We start from the raw sequence: 14,963 nt of genomic DNA, 5'->3' as shown, positions 1-14,963 counted from the left end.
TAAAACGCTTATTCAATGTCATCTTCAATCCTTGGTTCACAAATCTGGAATCTTCAAATATAGCAGGATTTTTTTGGCTCCAACATCTTTCTCAGTTTTAGCAACACCAAACTTCTGCCTAACACTGGAATTTATTATATCTTAAATGACTCGAATGAATGGTGTAATATGAACCCATATTCGTTCTTCATGAGTTGCAACCCCTCTTCCTTTTGAGCATCAACATCCCCTTCAATGGCCTTATCATAACTATCAACTGTTTCCTGCTTTGAAGCTTGAGAAGACTCCGATTGTTGTTCAAGGAAGTCCTTCCACCTATCATATCGTTCCTCCTCTTCCTCCTAACTAAATCCATGAAAAATATACAGATGTGTTTCTTTTTATAGTATAAACCAAATTAAGTTCCTATCAGAAACTGAAAGGTAGATAAAGAGAGGAGATGGAGAGATTATTAGCCTTTTAAATGCTTGAATATTCATGTTATCTCTGTATATGTTGATGTCTCACAGCAAAACCGTAGTATCACCAACATTTATCAAAAAGTTAATCAAGTGAAATAAACAACGATCCAGTTAATTCGTTCACCAATATCTTCTGATAAATCAGTCTCAACATTAAAATTTAAAATTCTTGGAGTTCCCAATGTTGTATTAAGAAAACTAACATGATCAAAGCTTTACACGATCAATACCACAAAGGAACCAGAAGAACAAACAAATATCCTGATTACAAGTGAAAATAGTGTTTGTTATATATCCAATGACATAGACAAAGTTGAATGGTGTAAAATATAGTGCAGCGCCCTAATGAAAGGGATGCCAAAGTGATAAGATATGCATAATTGTACCTCTTATGTTCGATAAATCGGTTCAGGCTTTGGATTGAGAAGGCATGCTAGAAGAATTATGTATATCGTTAGAGGTGGAAACACAGTAGGATTAATCCCTAGGGATTAGGTATTTGTAACATTAAATCGATATCGATGGTGATTTTGTTTCCAAAAGAGAGAAGACGAAATTGAGGGAGATATAATCATGATTTATGAGGAATGAATCGATGAACAGATAGAATGAGAAGAAACATCAATGTAAATCGAACTGACAATAATACCCGCGGGGTAAATGTAGTTGAAATGTAGCACATTAAAGTTAAAAAGTTTTTTTTTTCCATCACTAAAGTTTTTCATTAGACCACTAAATCCTTTTTAACCTATCAATTAAAACACTCTGCTTGAATTTTACAGGTTACCAGATTAAAATACTGATGTGGCATTTATAATTAATTTATATGTATAGTTTGGGAGCCACATCATATAATCCACATAGATAACAATATATTTTTAATTTGTTAAAATTTAAAAATTTTAATTAACCTTTGATATTATCAAATCTCTCTTCTTGTTCCTGCCCCTTCCTCCCTCTGCTTATTCTTCACACATCACTCTTCAACTTGCACCTGTCGGAATTGGGTTCCGATTTGTTGGTTCCTTTTTTTTCGGTTTTCTACTTCTAGGTTCTGATTCGATGGAATTAAACCTAAGTGGGATCAGTGATTTTGACAAGGGTTTTTTCCCTCTCCCAACCGGTACAGATTCGATAAACACATATCATGGGTTACAATTTCTATCAAGAATTCATGTATTCGATTTGATCTTTTTCAGGGTATCATAGTTGAGAAGAGGGTCACTAATTTAACAATAGTTGATGAGTTCTTTTATTGTGGCCGTCAAACCGGGACGGAACACGAACCCTAAAGTTAGTGGGTCTGAAACAAGAACTTCAGAACAAATTATATATGCAAATTTAATTCGGTTCAAAATTATGACATATAAAAGAGACATTTACAAACCGATTAAAATGAAATATTTTGATATCACTAGAACTTGTTGATTTTTCGCTTATTTTAGGTTTTGCACAATAACTTGTTGATTTTTCGCTTATTTTAGGTTTTGCACAATTAACTAACAATAAAATTCCAAAAAATTTTGTAACATTCTTTTGTTTAACACAAAATATTATCAATCAAATAACAAAATTAACTAAAATAAAATAAATATTCCTACTAATTTTCCTAAGATTTTAGTAAAATTCTTAAAACTATTGTAACATTCTTTTGTTTAACACAATGAATTCATAAATTGGCAAACAATAAATAATAGTAAATCCATTGCTGAAATAACAATTTATAAATTAAATTGGGACACTAAGGGGCCGTTTGATAGTTGCTGACTGAGAAAGTGCTGATTGGGAAATGTCTGTCTGAGTAATAAATTCTGACTGAGAAAGAAATCATGTTGTTTGATTGTACATCTAACTGAATGTGCTGACTGATACAAAATGGTCATTTTACACTCGTGCTCTTTATAATAATAATAATAATAATAATAATAATAATAATAATAATAATAATAATAATAATATTAATATTAATATTAATATTAATATTAACAATATTAATAATAATGTATACAAAAACTTCCAGCAAAATAGACATTAAATATACTATTTTAGAGATTAAAACACAAAAAACCATCTAGCTTGGTGGTAAACACCATTGTTTATATATGGGAGACCCGAGTTCAATTCCTGTAACCTCCCATTTCACTTGTTGAGCTGTGAATTTTTATCCAAGGGCAAGGGTATTATTGTAAAGCTTTGCTTTCTTTCTCAGTCAGCCTTCTCCCAACTCCTTTCTCGGTCAGACATTTCTTACCGAGTCAGATGGCCAAATTTTGATTATCAAACAGATTTTGCTGACCGAGTCAGCCAAAAACGTCTGACTTGACTCGGTCAGACGCGTATCAAACGGGGCCTAAACCATGTGCAGCATTTTAGTACTTTTAACATATTAGCTTTCATATGTTATTCAAGTTTAATTTAGGGATCAAAAAGAGAAAGAAAATGAGAGAAAAATGGCTTATCTTAGTCAAACGGTTTGAGAGATGAGACAGAGCACAGGGCTCAATAATATTCTGGTGAAGATGAAGCACCGGCCACAAAGGTCGCCAGTCGGAGTAGTATTTTCGCAAGCGTTTGATAGGAGACACGGAGAGCGTACAAATGTCAATAATGGCGTGAAAAAGAACGGAGTGGTGAGCACCGACCACAAAGATCGCCGTTTCAGTTGTGTAATTGTGTTTCCGGCATTAGCTCTTTTTTCCGGTGAGCAAATCTTTTTCCGACAGCAGTTAGTTTAGGGTTTTATATTTTCTAAATCATAGAGTTATAAAGTTGTACGTCAAGATAGATTTTTGGTTTCTGTTAAGTTTAAATTTCCGAATAATTAGCATTCTAATTTTAGTAGGATTGGTTTTGATTTTTTGAAAAATTTCCGTGTTTTTTTATTGATTACTTGGTTAGTTTCTTAATTTATAAGTCACATACGATTGATTCTATGGGTTATTTGTTTTCCTAAGATAATTAGTTATATTTTAATTAATGTTCTTGCTATATTCATGTATTATAATATAATAGGTGGGGGGGGGGGGGGGGCAAAACCTTAGTGTGTATAATACTTGTCTTGGTGAAAAATCAGGGAGGCCATGGCCTCCTGGCCCTTAAGAGGATTCGCCTTTGCCTTCAAAGAGTTGCAGGTGTGGTGGGTAATTCTTTTCTTAGAGAATCCCATGGTCAGGTGGAATGTTGAAACTGATGATCATTCTTGCAGAAGCTTTTGAAAAAGTACAACTATGCTTGGTATTCAACTTGGAGTTGAAATTTGATGATTACATTGTCTATGAACAAGAGTATCTCATCAAAGTTCTTCAAATCATCATGAAGGTAGTATACGAATACACATAAGAAATACTTATAATGTTCTCAAGCTTCCAACACGATGTGGCCTTGATCACAAAGAAACTTCAAACTACATACCCAATTAGTATTCTTTTATCTCTTTTCAATTTCCAATACCACCAATCTTTATGAACACTACTAATCAACTCAAAAAAATCCCGTTGGGGTTACTTCTTGACAAATGGATGAACCGAGATATTTGACGATGTTCAAATAAAGTCATTGGAAGAAGCCAAAAAGTTTGCAATCAAAGGTGAATTGGATGGAAACGTTTCCAAAGATAAAATATTTTTAGAAACCCTTCAGTTGTAAGAGAAATCAAATAATCAAATCTTTTTGTCTTGAATTATGGAAATTTGAAGCAAGTTTGTCAAATTGTTTCCATTTATCAATATTTAATGGGCATTGAGGGTGTGATTGTCATTTAGTTCAAGAAATCACAACTTCTATTGCAAATATAAAGACAACAAAGGCATACAATGAGAGAGAGAGAGAAAAAAAGAAGCTTCTAATTGAAAGGGGGGAAGGGGAATTACACATGACCCAAGGCTAGATTTAAGGGGGCAAGGCGGGCAAACGCACAGGCCTGAAAAAATAGGGTCTGAGATTTAGCCATATTGTCTATTTAATATTTATATAAATAATAAATCTTTCAAACAAGAACATAAATTTCATATGGCTTAACTGATAAGCGTGCTTTCATTTTTTCAAGTCAATGCAAACTCTCCAGGTTCGAATCCCTTCATTGTTGAACTGCATGCCTTTTTAATTGGCCTAAAGTTCCTTTGTGTGCTTCAATTAAATTCTCGGGTTTTTTTTTTTTTTTTGCATCCACTAAGAACAAGATTGCAAGATTCTTCATATCATATTTTATTAAATTATTAAGTATTTTTTTGTTAAAAGATTAATTACTTTTATTGAGTTTTAATACACTATGCACCCATTTGTTTCACTAATTTATAATGACTTCCAAAAAGATAATGATAGTGAGGACTTCTAGTTATCGGCAAGGTATCGTTGGACGATTGAAGGAGAAGAGTAGATTTTTGTCACATTTTACTAATGACCAAACTAACCATTAACATCTTCGTTTTACAAAAATATTTATACTTTTAGTGAAATTGTAGTATAAAATATCCGGTCCGGAACAACTAGTCGGTACTCATTAAAATACTATGATTTTGTTATGTTTATTGATATAAGTTTATCGTCATTCTAAAAAAAATAGTTTATGTAATTTAATTCGTTACACGTTAAGGATTAAGGGCCTTTTTTTCGGCTCGTCTAGGGCATTTGAATCCTCAGGACCGCCCCTGACGTGACGGCTTGACTTTGACTCTTTAGACAAGGGGTTGATGGGTGGGACCCAATACCTTTTATTTTAGCAAAATAATTATTTAAAAGAATGGAAAATAAAAGGAAAAGTGAAATTAAATTCCATGTAGGCTTGTCACCGATAACTGAGTCAAATCAATCAAAAATTGTTTAATTGACAGGTCAAAAGGGAGTTTAGTGGTCTAATGTTTAAAAAAAATAGTCACAAAATCGAAAATATACCTTTAAGTTTAATGTATTATAGTGATATTTTCTCGAATGAAAATGGTATTTAGGAATTCAAATTTAAACAATTAGTTGTCATATGACACAAAATTGATTCTTTTATTAGATAAGGAGAGATAGAATAAATTAATTGCATTGAAAATAGAAAATTATGAAAAAAAAAATGTGTAAATGTAATTAAGGACGTAAACAAATTGAACCGTAAAAAAAATCACAAGAACTTCCCAAGATTGGCATGCATAAAAAAATATTCGTTTACTAGAATATTAGATTAGATTAGATTAGATTCCGACAAAATTATATTGGTGACTAAAATAGGCTAACTAAGGAAAAGAAATAAAACCCAAAATTTTGAAGTTATAATTCTCAAATATGGATCTTAAAATAATGAGAGTTTAAATATTCTCATATATTTTTCTTCCTAGTATCCTGCTACACATATTAAATATATCATTAAATCATGTTACTCATATTAAATGGTGACAAGTGGATTAAATTATAATTAATTTCATTAAATGTGACACATGTCAACATTTGATATGGTAGGAGGATGAATATGAATAAAATGTTGGCATTCCAATTTTTTTCATGGTTACATATTTCAATCTTTCTTTGGTTTTTTACTCGTTTGTTGTTTCTATTTTTTGTGTGTATAATGTTTTGAGGAAAGTAGGGTCGTATAATAAAATATCGAAGATGGAGAGACCAAAAACGCCAACTCCACAAACTAATGTGGCAAAACTTGAGGTGTCACATTTGGTAAATGTCAGGGACCAAAAGTAGCAAACTATTGAAACCTTTGTGCTGTAACATCCTGTTTCGGAGCGTTTGTGATTTAAGGCTCGTGAGCGGTAATTTGGGTAAGAGAAGTTTTGAGGCTTTAAAGAAGGAAGGTTTAGACCCTTTTGGGATGTGGGTAAGGTAGGTTGTGTGATAAAAGAGTTTGGTTTGTGCTTTAGAGCCCAAGGGTATGGTTAAAGGCGTTGGTTCGGGCCTTTCTTGAATTTTGGATTTGAGTTCGAGTGGGCTTCATGAGAAATACGGTTGGTAGAAATGTAGGGCTTCTCGCTACCTTTTTGTGGATATAAGGATCGTTGGAAACAGACTTATAATGAAGAAGTTATGGCCTCCGGAAGTTTGGTGGTTTTGGGGTTCGGCCGGGTACACGGGGCGTACATAAAGGTTATGCGGGATGTACTAGTGAAGAGAACGGTATGCGGGGCTTGGCGTATGTTGGGCGTACTGACCAGGATGATCGCGGGTGCTTTTCGGAGTACGTTGGGCGTACTCCAATCAGACCCAAACCCTATTTTAGGGTCTTGGACCCTATTTAAGCTCCTTATCTCATAACCTAACCCTAATATCTCCAGCCTCCATCCCTTTAAACCCTAGAAATCGACCCTTAGCCTCCATTTGAGTGATTCTTGAACTTTTGGGTGATTTAGTGGGTTTTTGGTGCTTATTGTGGAAGAAGGAGTTTCTTAAGGAAGCATTGCTTAGCTTGGAGCTTGTATATCCAAGCCCTAATCATATTGATCTAGCTCCAGAAAGTATAAATTTTGAATCTTTGTGGCTTTGGATCTAGTTGGGTTATGACTTCTTATGTTTGGCCCTTGAAGAAGAAAGAACTTGGTAATCAAGCTATAGTTGGTGTAAAGCTTCTGGTGTTGGATTAGGTGTCTAAGCCCATAACTATAATTGGTATGTACTTGACCCAATAGTAGCATGGTCCTTTTGGGTTGCCTTCACCGGAGCAATTTGATAGGACGGATATTTGAGAAAAATGTTATTTGTGATTTATTAATATATTATAAGAATAATATATTAATTGAGAAATCATATTATTTAATTAGTATTGATCAAGATTAATTTGGAATTAATTTAGTGATCAAAAGAGACTGATTAAATTTACAGGGACTGATTAGGTAAATCAGTAATACTTATAGTTTGGACTAATGATCCATGTTGATTAGGGATGGGCTAAGCCTATATGAGAGTCCATGAAGGTTTGGTCCAAAGGGCCTATGAAATGTGAAGGGTCATGGTGAATTAGGGCTTACATGTAAGAAACTCTAGGAATTCCACACTATAAAGGTAACCCCTAACCCCCCTAAAATCGGTCAATCTCTTCCAAGGTGGAACCCTAGCCGATTTTGTGCTTCCTAACCTCTCTCTCTCTCTCTCTCTCTCTCTCTCTCTCATAAGCCTCCTTGTGCTTTTGGTGTTTGTGGCACATTTAAGGCATCACATTTGACGTGCTAAGCTTTTGAAAGGCCAAGAACTACAAGCTACAACAAAGAGGTATTCATCTAACTAGTTTTTATGTTGTATATCTCCAATTCCATGCTAGCTAGGGTATATGCTTTGGATAAAATCAAACTGCATGTATAACTTGAGAAAATTTAGATCCAAAGCATTAGGGTTGTATGTGCACCATAGGGATGTTATAGTGCTTAAAACCCATCATCTAGATCCAGAACCTTCAATAACTTTGCAAGCTTCTAGAGGTATAAAATCTCAAGTTGGAAACTCTTTCATGTAGATCTAGCTAGGTGGTTTTTGGTTATGGTTTTGGTCCCTTTGTGGTGGTTCTTGTGAGTAGAATTTACTCCAGAACCTTTGAGCTTCGTATTTGGTCCTTGTTGGGGTTATGGAGTCTTAAAGTTTGGATCTTGATGAGTATAATCATTTCATGCATAAGTTAATGTTCATTTAGTGGAAGTAGAGTGTTATTTCTTGAGATTGGGTCCTCTTGGGGCATGCAAAGTCACTAAGTCCGTGACTTTATGGTTCTAGACGTTCATTAAGATTTGGATTTGTGTTGTGGGCTTCTGGTCTTAAGCATTAAGTGCTTAATGGAAAATTTGGGTTTTTGGCGCGTATGTCGAGCGTAAAAATGGGTACGCTGAGCGTGTGCATGCAGCTCCCCGTTTTCAGCTGAGCAACCTGGTACACAGGGCGTACTAGGATTATGCCCAGCGTAATGATGGTCAATGGGCTTTCGCACTTGTTCTTCGTTTGGACTTTGGGCCTTGGCTTTTGTCTGGGTTTGTGCTATTTGGGGTTTTGATGGACTGAGGACTTGCATTAAGGATTGGACTTATTTATGGGCCTTAGTGGGCCCAATGGGCTTGAACCTTTTGTGGGCATGGTTAGTTGGGCCATCTTTGGACTTAGTGCTTGGGTTTAGCCTTGGATACTAATTGAGTTTAGTTGTGAATTTGGCTCAGTGTTTAGGGTCGGTGCACGGCAGCAACAGTTGTAGGAATGGTCCTTCGTCAAGGTGAGTCTTCTCACTATACTTAACTGAGTGGTAATTTATGTGAGACAGGAGGGACTTATTTGTGTTATTGACCAAAGGGTCTTATTCGTGTTATTAACCGGAGGGTCTTATTCGTGTTATTAACCAGAGGGTCTTATTTGCTTATACTGAGATATGTGTTATTATGCATTCTGTCTTTGTGACTTATGCGGTTATAATATTCTGTGTATATATTGACTTATAACTACGAGGGTCCATACCGAGACGTGAGACTAGAGGGTCTTCACTGAGATACATGACCGGAGGGTCCTTATCGAGATTTAGCCATGAGAGGCTAATTATTTGTGTATGTGGTATTTTGGAGAACTCACTAAGCTTCGTGCTTACAGTGTTGATTTAAATGTGTTTCAGGTACTTTTGTAGATTCCGAGAAGGCGGAGGCAAGATTGTACTCATTCGTCGGCTTATGATGTCTTGTGGATTTTGGGATACTCTGATATTGTTTTTATAATGATTTATAATTTTGTGATGACTTGGATTTATGAATAATGTTTGGTAAATTAAAAATGAAAATTTTGTTTTGAAATTTGAGGTGTTACAATTTGGTATCAGAGCCTTGGTTTGAGGGATTTAGGCACACCCTCGGCTATGTCTTGACTCAAACTGAGGAGTTGATAATTTTTCAAAAGAAATGATTTTTCAACACATTATTTTCCAAGGAAATTAAAGATTTTTGAAAGAAGGTCCAAAGCGGTGTGTATAATCTGCCAGAGCCCGAGCGGTGATTTCCCAAAATACCCTTACTTGATTATGTGTTGCGATGAGTTGTTATTATGAGCTAATAGAATTGCATGCTAGTTTAGGGCTAGGGTCTGCTCAGTACTGCATGCTAGTGTGCCTGCTTAGGAGAGATGCCTTTTATGCCTGTTATGTGAGCTGGTAGTGTTGCATGCTTATGATTAGTGTCTCCAAGAGTTGTGAGGTAGGATTTCTTGAGTTCGACGATGCATTTGTGTTGTGGTTAGAGCAATTGGGGTTGTATGCTAGTGTGGTTTCATATGTTGGTTTGGATAGCTTGTTTAGGTTATGTACTGGTAGAGGTTGCTTGATGCCCGAATGCTGCTTGCTTTGTGCTTTTAGAGACTTACATTAATATTGACTAACTATTAATCGAATACATTAGGTTGCATGTTACAAGGATTAGATAATTTTAGAAGGTTAGATTTAGCTCTATTACGCAACTCTTGTTTGAGTAACCGTTGTAGGGTGGGATCTTGTAGTCAAAGAATTATCTAGTACATGTAGTATGTAACTGTATTCGAGAAGTAGTTAGTAGGTATTAAGGGGAGTTCCTTTTGCAGCTGATGGCAGAAAGAGGTGTGAAGGGAATCCTAGGAGATCCTAGTGAGTATTTTCAGTCTGATGAGTGTGTTGTTTAGCAGCGAGTATTCGCTGGAGATTGGGTGTGTGGAATTGGATTGGTCGATAGTGGATTTGATTAGCTACTTAGAAAATCTGGAGCGATTCTCGAGGAAAGTATGAATAGATGTGGAAGGTAGTATTGGGCCCGCACTACTGAAAGCAGAGGATCCATACTCGAATCGAGGAGAATTCTAGGGGTTCTAAGTAGGAGGTTGAGGGTGGATAACTTGTTTTGGGTGCCATGATTCATCGCGGAGTGTGTTTCCGTCTTTACTGTTGGGTTTTGAGCATACTAACACTCCTATGGTGTACATGCAACCCTATAAACCTTGGATCTATGTTTTCTCTAAAATACATGCAAATAAGAATTTCCAAGGTTTACATCCTAACTAGCATGGGATGGGGAACTTGAATCATAAAATTACTAGTAGAATGACATACCTTTTAGTGGTGGTTGATTGCTTGGAGTTTGAGAGCCTAGCACCAATAGTGTGGATGCCTCAAATGGAAATCACAAATCACCACAAACTTTGGAAAAACTCTTGAGAGAATAATGCACACTCTTGAAATCAGCCACCACTCTTGTTCACACACACCTAGTGCCAAATCAAGTGCCAAAGACTCCTATATATAGTGTGGAGGATTAGGGTTACATCCATATAAACCCTAATACCCATGACTCTTCCTTTCCAAGGATCCATGGGTTAAAAGCTCCATGGACCATCCATGGACTCCCATGCAAGCCTAGCCCATACTAAATAAGCATTAGCGCACACTATATAAATACAAGAGCCCATATTTAATTAGTCACCTTTTTATCACTAAATTAATTCTTAATTAACTTAAGATCAATACTAATTAAATAATATGATTTCATATTAATATATTATACCTTATAATATATTAATAAATCATAAACATACTATTCTCAAAAGATTATCCATACAAATTGTTCGGGTGAAGTGCAACCCAAATGGACCATGTCGGGTCGGGTCAAGTGCATCTCAAATATTGTTATGGACTTAGACACCTTATCCAACAGTCTCCCACTTGGATAAGTCTAATAACTATATTTGCATATATGACTTCAGGAACCAACCGGCAATCGTAGCTCTCAAAACTCTGTTGAACTATGAAGCTCCATTTTAGATAAGTGATCATATAATCCTCTGTTCTCGAGATATCAGCCGGACAAATACATGGAATAATGTCATACTTATTTTCGGGCAGTTTGTTTCCCGATTTCCGATTTGTTTCACATAGAACTAAATTGAACACATCAATTAGGTTCTGACCGGGCCCGGTACATAGGTCAAAACAAAATCATCGAGGGGCCCAGATATCGCTTCTAATCCTCCAAGGACTAAAAGGAACAGATAAAATTTGACTCATATGCTTGTTCTACTACTTGTTGAATTATACACAAAGGCACGTTTTATAACATCAAGTTACTGATGCGTTTTCGTGCAATCAATGTACAACCAACTCATAGGTGACAACTCATATCTCTAGGTTTGAAGACTTATATGATATTACCGTCTCACGATCACTCGAGATAAATTCCATGAAGTGATATAAGTGAGCGTGGGTTTATTCCAATACTCAGAACTTATGAGCACTCATGAATGTTGTAGCAACCATTGCTATGGCTAAACACCTTTAGTCATCTACAAGCCCAATTCATGACAGTTTTAATTCATACCTACTTCCGACGTATGACCGACTGTGGAAGTTTGAATAACTTAGTCATTCAGAAAGAATAACCAAATTATTATGGAAGTCAAAACATGCAAAGTGAAACACAAAATAATTGAATCCAATATGGTCTCAGCACTTATCAATATAAATAAAACACCTTTTATTCATCACCATATTGATTACACATTATTCTGTTTCGATTTATCAACTTAACACTTGAATTAAAACAATAGTTGTCCCATGCTCCAAACATGTACACTATGTTTTCTAAACAATAGTCATGCCATACTCCAAGTATGCAAACTATGTTTGTCTATGATCCTTACTTTGTGAAGTATATTAATTGAACATGATTCCAATTATGCTCATTTCACAATCCCAAATCCTTACCGTAAATGTAAGAATATCAAATTCGTGTCATTTACTGTAAGTTGTTAGATTTTAAACTCATATGCATTGATCCTCTTGCAATGACTATGCACAAAAGTCACAAAGACCCGACAACAGACATTACAAAGTATTCCAGTGGAGATCAATTCCATGGAAACGAAGTCTCACATTCAAAGTACATTCCTTTGAATATCCTTCTTGCATAACAGTTTCTAACTTTCTCATAGATTCTTAAAATCCAACTCCCAATATGGAAAACATTTCCATATTCCCATTTTGACTATCACTTCTGAATAAGAGTTACCTCTTTTCAGAATATGTCAATATGGTTCCTCTCCAAAATTTAACATCATACTTCCAACTGTCCATAAGAAACCAATCTTAGGTAAACCTCAGATTGTTCTCGACAATTGCTTAATCATTTCAGTCATATCCGGTTCTATTCCTTTTTCCCTCTTAATGCTCTAGGCATTTTTGAAAATTTTAGAACGGATAAATATTATAGCATATGTGATCGATCCTATACCCGAAGCATATGGAACACGATTCATGATGTCTCACATAAAGACATGATGCTAGATCAGTCTTTCGCTACAATATTTTTTTTATTTTCCATGTTTTCAAAAATCGACTATGAAGAGGGATGCCGTAATTATAATCGAAATTTGAGAACACAATATATATAGAATTCCTTTATATTGAACCATTCCAACATGAAATTCATATATATATTCTTGACTAAAGATGATTAATATCTCAATCCAAGCTTTTAGGATTTGAAATGAAGTATAATCTCCTCTCCCTTAATTATAGCAAAACAACCTTTCCCAACATTAACTATTGTTTTCTATAATTAACAATACTTATCATAATTGATTATGCTCCCACTAGCATAATAATTATTTAGCATAACAATTATGCTCCCACTAGCTTTGACATATACTCAGAAATCGACTTCTGGAAATCAATACTTTATTGACTTTCATGACCAAAGTTCAGTCTTCTGATACGAGATGCTTCGACAAAACTTTATCTAAGCTTCTCAGACTCATACATCTTTCCTTAGATAGCTCACATGTGTGTCTAAACAAGTATGAAGAGGGATGCTGTAATCATAAGGTTTAGACCTTTTTTCCATTTCTCACAAGTCCATGTTAGTGTGCCGGTTAACCACACACGCTCCACTAACGACTTTAAGAATGCAAATATCATAATTGCTATCTACTTAAAATCTACTTAGTGAAAGCGTTTCCTCACCATCATTTTCATGAATCGGAAAGAACCCTTATGGCACTTAGATTTTATGGTGTATGTGTTCCTATCCATGTGAATTTTTCAAAACCATAATCACAAGACAAGGTTAGTGACAAACTCAAACTCATATGAATTGAACTTGTTAAATCTTGATTTCTTGCCTTTTGGTAGTACAAGGGCCTACCATTGCTTCCAAGTTTTTATGCACACAATTGAGAACTCACATACATAGTCAACTTTACCGGAATAGGCACAGAAACAAGAATTATGTCAACACGATAGGTTACAAACCTCAAGTCGTGTGCTAGCGATAAACAATAGGTTTTATCCTTGATTAGTCTTGAAATTTTTAAGACCTTTAAGACTCCCACTCTCCTCTTGACATATAAGTTTTTCTTTGTCAAGAACCATTCCTTGACAACCAAACAAATATTCAAGATTCTGTGCGGATTCTTATCAAGATAAACACTTCACACAATTGGTCTTAGTTGGTCTTTGTTTTATCCAAGACAGCACAACTTACCAATTTCAAATGTTCAAGAGTAGAAAACATTTTACTCTACATTTGATAAGTGTTTTAAACCTTTCTTTATGTCACTCAAGGTTACCATCTTGGAGTATAACTCCAAGAATTGTTTTGGAATGGAGTATGATTCATCTTCTTGATTTTAACCATTTTAACAGTTCATGAATCCTCTTCTTAGCCATACAAATGCACTAAGATGTCCTTAGAGAATCAAATTGTGATATGGTTCCATAATCATTAAGATGATCATAAAACATGATACTAAAGTACTCTCCCATCTTTTTAGATTTGAGAAACTTTTATCTTTCTGCCTAATTTGATTCTTCCCATTCGCCCTGCCATACATTGAAACTTTTCCAATGTTTCAGAATTGTACTTAAACTTGTAGGTACAACCATATTTACTAAACTTTAGTAAATCATGAAGAATAGTCTTATCGATCTTTGTGGTGGACTTTGACCTGCACACACCTAGTGTACCCGATCCTTTAGTCTTTCACCTGACTCACATAAACATGTGGTTAGGGAATTAGTCTTAACTTTCCAAAAATGAAAATTCTCATTCATCACGCAATACAACTTGCATGATTCCAAGTTTCGGTCCAATTGAAACTTGGGTGATGAGAATCTTTCCTTATTTGGTAAATTTAGACACTACCACAGATGAAAGTATCAAATTCATTATTGCTAGAAACATACAAACATTAACTTTCCATAAATGCCATTGCAAGGAGATATATAAAATAAAGTAAAAAAAATTATTTATTTATAAAATGCGGAAAAAAACTTTTTCCTTACAATGCAACTTTAAATGGAAACTATGTTATTACATATTTCCTAGCAATCTATCATAACTCCTAAGTAGTAGCTCAAGAATCCGATCTTCGAACCATGCGATGAAATCCATCTTCGCGATCAAATTCAGCATACTCTTCTTTTAAGCTTCTTTCCCTTTGCTTGATCCTGCAAAACATTAAAATGCAACCCAATCACATCATGTATTAAGAATCAATAATTAGGAACTTAACAGAGTTAGATAGTGGACTTACCTGAAGCAG

General features: G+C 35.0%; 1 pseudogene; it reads left to right on the top strand.

The window, feature by feature from the left end:
• The first annotated feature begins 1,069 nt into the window (after positions 1–1,069).
• On the top strand, positions 1,070–4,347 carry LOC145131783 (glycerophosphodiester phosphodiesterase GDPD2-like; annotated as a pseudogene).
• Positions 4,348–14,963: the final 10,616 nt, after the last annotated feature.

This window comes from Lactuca virosa, chromosome 8 (assembly GCF_052849685.1).
Source record: "Lactuca virosa cultivar CGN04683 chromosome 8, Lactuca_virosa_CGN04683_v6, whole genome shotgun sequence".
Lineage (NCBI taxonomy): Eukaryota > Viridiplantae > Streptophyta > Magnoliopsida > Asterales > Asteraceae > Lactuca > Lactuca virosa.
Note: the sequence above shows the minus strand (reverse complement) of the source record. Positions and strands in the feature narration are given on the sequence as shown.